This window comes from Schistocerca gregaria, chromosome 3, assembly GCF_023897955.1.
Source record: "Schistocerca gregaria isolate iqSchGreg1 chromosome 3, iqSchGreg1.2, whole genome shotgun sequence".
NCBI classification, from domain to species: Eukaryota; Metazoa; Arthropoda; class Insecta; order Orthoptera; family Acrididae; genus Schistocerca; species Schistocerca gregaria.
The window spans coordinates 771,500,990-771,507,393 of record NC_064922.1 but is presented as its reverse complement, the minus strand read 5'-3'; the positions used below and the strand labels follow the sequence as shown (position 1 = coordinate 771,507,393).

The 6,404-nt window shown below is 39.7% G+C and overlaps 1 non-coding gene across 1 annotated transcript; it reads left to right on the top strand.

Moving 5' to 3' along the window:
* The first annotated feature begins 5,303 nt into the window (after window positions 1–5,303).
* Window positions 5,304–5,378, top strand: Trnas-uga (transfer RNA serine (anticodon UGA)). Its single transcript has one exon. It is a non-coding gene; the product is annotated as a tRNA-Ser (tRNA).
* Window positions 5,379–6,404: the final 1,026 nt, after the last annotated feature.

Sequence of the window (6,404 nt, the reverse complement as noted above, 5' to 3'; positions counted from 1 at the left end):
CACAGAGCCTCGGCTCCAGCAGCTTTGTACCGCGATATAGGAGGGTCAGCGGCAGCCACACGGCCCACTCACACTTGGAGCGACTTCGCAACGTAATGCTACGCGCACTCCTGCTAGTCGCGTATCCGACACCATCCTTCCTGCTTAAGTTCAGAGAGCCTCATCTTTGTTGCTGTTCTACTAGCTGGACTTTATTGCTGCATGTTCGTTTGTAAAGAGTCTTTGTACACTTGGAAAATAAAGTGCCACATTATGATCATGGACTCATTTTCAGACTTTATGTCTTCAATCGATAAACTTGGGGAAAACTACAAGTTAGGTGAACGGTCTTTACTACGACACAGTAGCTGTACGTTTCTCCAGTCCACTTCTCCTTCCCCTTGTGTACGAAGTGGAACACAAAATGATCATTTCACCTTATGAAGTTTGACGTCATGTTGGATTCGTAGGAGAGAGTTGGTGACGGGAATTTCGTGAAAAGATCTCACGCAGTGAAAAACGCCTTTGCCTTAACGATTGCCACCCCAACTCGCTCATCATAACCATGACACTCTGTCTCCCTTTTTTGCGATAATACGAAACGAGCTGCCGTTTTTTGGAATCGTTCGATGTGCTCCTTCAATCCTATCTGGTGCAGACCCCATACAGTGTAGCAACACTCCAGAAGAGAACGGATAACAGTGGCGTTGGTAGTCTCTTCAGCAGACATTTTTGAACTGTTATGCCAATAAAACGGAGCTTTTGCTTGACCTCCCCTCCCAACATTATGTAATCGTTCCAATTTAAGGGGACCTGAACATGATGGTCTGTAATTTTTACTACTCTTTTGAAATTTAATTATTCAGTAACTTTAAGAAGTATTGGAATGAGACTTTACCAACTTGGTTTATTGTGACCTCTATGTGACAAAAATCTAAAAACTGTGAACTGTGGAATACATAGTGGAGCGAATACTGATTTTCATCTGACGTAATGAATAAAACATAATTTTTATTTTAGCTACGCTACGCTATTCAACATAAAATATTAAAATAAATTTTATTTTTTTGATTATTAACATATTAAAACAGTAAACGAGGAATGTTTATCAATTTGTTCAAATGACTCCGAGCACTATGGGACTCAACATCTTAGGTCATCAGTCCCCTAGAACTTAGAGCTACTCAAACCTAACTAAGGACATCACAAACATCCATGCTGCAGGCCTCTGTGGCCGAGCGGTTTTAGGCACTTCAGTACGAAACCGCGCGACTGCTACGGTCGCAGGTTCGAATCATGGCTTGGGCATGGATGTGTGTGATGTCCTTAGGTTAGTTAGGTTTAAGTAGTTCTAAGTTCTAGGGGACTGATGACCTCAGATGTTAAGTCCCATAGTGCTCAGAGTCATTTGAACCATCCATGCCCGAGGCAGGATTCGAACCTACGACAGTAGCAGTCGCGTGGTTCCAGACTGTAGGGCCTAGAACAGCTCGGCTACAGCGGCTGGCTCAGTTTGTTGTTTTGTGTATTAAAAACAAGTTTTTTAAAAGACAATTTTTTCTCCTAATAATTTTAAGAATGTATGACATGCTCCAGCTTAAAATCTTAAATAAGTTGTTGAATAATGTGGTTCACTGTGTAGACAAGTACAATATTATCACTTTAGTAGCTTTAATAATGGGTGAGATAATGATGCTTAAGTACACAAAAACGTTGATCACAGGAAATTGAAACTAAAGATTTACATGTCACTTTCTTTCCAATGATAACATGTCAAAACATTCCAACTACTTATTGCTTCTCAGTGTCCTTATCATCTTCTTTAGTTTTCTTTTTTTTTCTGGCCTCCTTTGTCATTCTTTTAGCAGTTCTTCAGCTTCAGCGACATGTTGCCTGTCCACACACTGCAGCCCACTTCTCGTGTTGTCCCCAGTTTTGATGCCTTGTTTCTAATTGTAATCCCTAGGTATTTGGTTGAAAGGTTTTAGATTTGTGTGATTTATTGCAGTCGAAATTTTACAGATTCCGTTTAGTACTCATGTGGATGGCCTCACACTTTTCGCATCATACATATATCCCGTCTACTTCATTGTGCAACTGGTTTTGATATTCTGATTACTAGACGGTAAATGACAGCGTCACCTACACACAATCTAAGAGGGGTGCTCAGATCTCTCCGAAATCCTTTAGACAGATTTAGAAAAGCTGGGGGTCTTTAACGCTTCCTTGGGGAACGCCAGATATTACTTCTATTTCACTCGATGAATTCCCGGTAGTCACTACGAACTGTGGCCTTTCTGACAGGGAATCACGAATCCAGTTGCGCAACGGAGACTGGCACTTAATTTGATCACAAGCTACGTGTGAGGAGCTGTGTCAGAAGCTTTCTGGAAATATAGAAATGTGAAATCTATGTGAGATCCCCTGTCGATAGTACTTGTTTCTTAACGTGAATAAAGAGCTAGTACGCAAAACTCTATAACATTCAACTTTACCACAAAAAAACCTATAAAGTCTCATTTTCGCAGCTGAACCGCTTCCTTGAGCTATAATTCCTGTTTGTGACGTGACAGGAAACAAGCTTCACAGAGACATGTTCCAAGAACGATATTTTCGGAATGTGCTGTGGTTATGAAAAACATCATAATATGCAACAATCTTCTTGCTAAATAGTTTCCTTAGTTTTAACGTAGATGCCTATTTACGTTGTCAATAACACGATATTTTCAGTCTTATTTGACTTCTTACCTGTCAGATCTGGAATTGTCTTGCGCCTGTATTCCTGTTGTGCTGCCTGCAGATGTGTTGTGCAGAGAAGTCTACAAACTGGTAGGAAAGGCGAAAGCCTTCAGCTGAGCCGTAGAAGCCTCGCGATAAAACAAAACTGTGTTACCTCAGAGCTTCACTCTGCAGGCAGAACGTCACTGGCCTTTAACGGTTATAAACCGACGAGAAAAACGTTTCTTGTACGGAGAGGAAGAGATTCAGTAAGAAGAAAGTGGCGTATGTTACACTTTCTGTACTTGTGTCTCTCTGAAAGAGGACTTTACCAGATTCCATAAATCCGCTCGATGGACGCTAGTTTTAAGACTGAAAGTAAATTTTACATGTCTCTGTGAAGCTTGTTTCCTGTCGCGCCACAAACAGGAATTATAGCTCAAGGAAGCGGTTCAACTACGAAACTTAGACTTTATGTGTTTCTTTTGGTGGTAAAGTCGAATGTGAAAGAGTTTTGCCTTAATATTCCTTATCCTAACAGTTGACTGTGTAGCACCACGAACAGGAATATAGTGAAAACAGGGAACAGCGTGTAAGACATACAGCTATCGAATAGAATCAAAAGTCCATGCTTGTGGACTGTGGTCTACATCGTCCACATAAAAATTAACATATGATGATCATGACAATGTCCTGATTCTTTTATTATTTAGAACAACCGTTAAGCAATATATAAAGAGCAGAAACCGTCCTCCCTTGTGAAGGTGTCAGTAAAATTGCATTATGGGACAGCAGAAAGAAAGCATTCTCTATTTGTTTGTGAATATCATGTCTTCAATTACCGGTAATACACTTCAAATATATTTTTACTACAGATAATCTTTGCAATCTGCTAACAACTCCATTTTCTCAACCTTAAAACAGAACCATTTTCTTCTTTAAAAATTTCTAGACAGTGTTATTGCGTTTTCTATCTTCGACATCCATTTGCAATGCTAGGTAGTCTTATACTTGATTTGAGCTACATTAACTTTCGTTTATTGAGAAATCTATGCGTATGCTAATACCAGGTTTGAGTTACATTACATTCAAAACCTTCTTATGCCGTTATGAATCTGTCAAGCGTATAGGACAAACAAACAAAATATTTTTTGTACGTCGCTGCACAGTGAAAGTAAGATGTGAAGAGGAGGGCTTGGCAAGAAGACCAGATAATAAGAGGAAAGTAAACAATTGCAAGATGCGTCGCCAACTGTGTATTTTATGGTAAACTGGACATTTCCTTGTGTTTTGGAATCAGAGGCTATCTTTCATGGACTGCCAGGAACGTAATCACTTGTTCTGCGACGTGTAAAAGGCGATTTTTGTTATTGCGTAGCGAGGTGCCTCCTGATAAGAATGTTACTGAGTATAGCTCCCACGGTCATCAACGGTAAATTCCAAGAGGAACGTTTATCTCTGTGCTGCTATCGATCGATAATTTCCACCCTCAGATAGGGCAAGTATATTAAAAGTGCGAGTTTTCAAACACATGAAGATGTTTGTGTAATTAGAAACCTTAATCGTAAACAGGCCATTTGGTGAGAACTGTGTAAATTATTTTGAATTTTATGTGTCTCTACAGATGAATACAGTGACTAAATTTTTCCCAAATACTTACTGCATTGGTGAGATATAACTGCCTTACCGTTTAATTTTTAATTTTCATTCACGCTTCCTGTTTTATATCGAAACAGAACATTTTCCGTTGTAGTGTTTCCATTATCACCGGCTATTGCCATCTTCTTTGTGGAAAATTTCGAGGAACGGGCTCTACATGCAGTTCCTCTCTGCCCAAATTGTCTTTAAGGGTATGCGGACGACACGATTTTAATCTAGTCTCACGGACCGGATGCATTGCATCAGTTCTTGAAATACATTAATTCCATAAGTTTGTTCCTCTAGTTTAATGTGGAAGTGGGAACGGAAGGCAAGTTATCGTTTTGGGCGCGTCGGTTGTACGCATACTGGATGGACGATTGCGTCATTTTGTGTACCGAAAGCCGACCCATACAGATCTATATTTAAATAAGCGCAGTTTCTACCAACCTACTGAATAGGATTCTTTGATGGAATATTATTATACAGAGCTCAAACAATTTAAGGCGGTGATTGCTTGTTATCAAAACTGAAAGGTGCCCGGAGATGTGTGAACACGGAGACTCGGACACAGCCTGTTCCGAAGTGATGATTGCACAGGTGCCTTCCTTTCTTTTCAGCCACTGCACAACAGTTCGTCAGCGATACCTGTAATTTCCCAGAGCGAGTAAAGTGCTCTAAAAATAAATGCCATTTAACTTATGTTTGTTTCCTATTTACTACAAATATATCCTTGAAGTGGTTTATTCCTTAATCCTATTTTTTCAAAGTTTTACTTTTCAAAATTTTCAGTACCCATAACAATTGTTCAAATGTTCAAATGTGTGCGAATTCCTAATGTTATTCAGTCTGTGCAATGAGCGAGCAGTAAAGGAAGCCAAAGTGAAATTTATAAAGGAAAATAAAATTCAGAAAGAAGAAATAAAAGCATGGCAGAAGTGAAGCTGTGAGGACGGGGCCTGAGTCGTGCTTGGGTAGCTCAGTTGGTAGAGCACTTGCCCGTGAAAGGCAAAGGTCCCGAGTTCGAGCCTCGGTCCGACACACAGTTTTAATCTGCCAGAAAGTTTCATATCAGCGCACACTCCGCTGCAGAGTGAAAATCTCATTCAAGAAATAAAAGCATTATGGTTTGCCGATGACGTAATTCTGTCAGATGTCAAATTACTTGGAAGAACAGTTGAAACGAGTGGATAGTGTCTTTAAAAGAGGCTAGAAGGTGAACATCAACAAAAGTGAAAAGAAACAGAAATAAATATAGTCGAATAAAATCAGGCTATACTGACGGAATTAGCATAGGACGTGAGACACTAAAGGTAGATGAGTTTCGCCATTTGGGGAGCAAAATAACTGAAAACGGTCGCTTAGGAAGGATACAAATGCTAACTGGCAATAGAAGGAAAAAAGCTTCTGAAAAAGAGAAATTTATGGACATTTAATATGAATTTTCTGTAGTTATTTTTTACAGTGTAGTTTTGTACGGAGGTGAAACGTCGGCGATAAGCAGTTCAGGCACGAACAGAATAGACGAGTTTGAAATTTGCAGGAAAATGCAGAAGACTAGATGGGTAGATAAGGTAATTAATGAGGAGGTATTAAATAGAATCGAGAAAATAGATATTTGTTTCACACATTGACTAAAAGTAGGGATCCGCTGATAGGACAAATCCTGAGACATGAAAGAAATGTCAGTTTCGTAATAGAGGACAGTGTGGTGGGATGAAAATTGGAGAAATCGGACACGAATACAGTACACAGATTCAAGTGAATATAGATTGCATAAGCTATTCAGAGATAACGTTGCTTTCTCAGGACACACTAGTGTGTGGAGCTGCCTCAAATGAATCTGAAGATTGAAGATCGCAACAACAACAAGCCAACGATCCCCTAGTTACTCGAAAAAGAAATATGCACATAGCAGAATTTGAGAAGTAGTGTTGGATCGCAGGGGAGAAGACTGTTTAATAAGTAACCAACTTCCATGTAAAATCCACACTTCGGAAAATACGAGTGCGGAGAATATTCGTGGTGCAGCAATTAAACACTTAGCACAAACAAACGGTACACGCAGT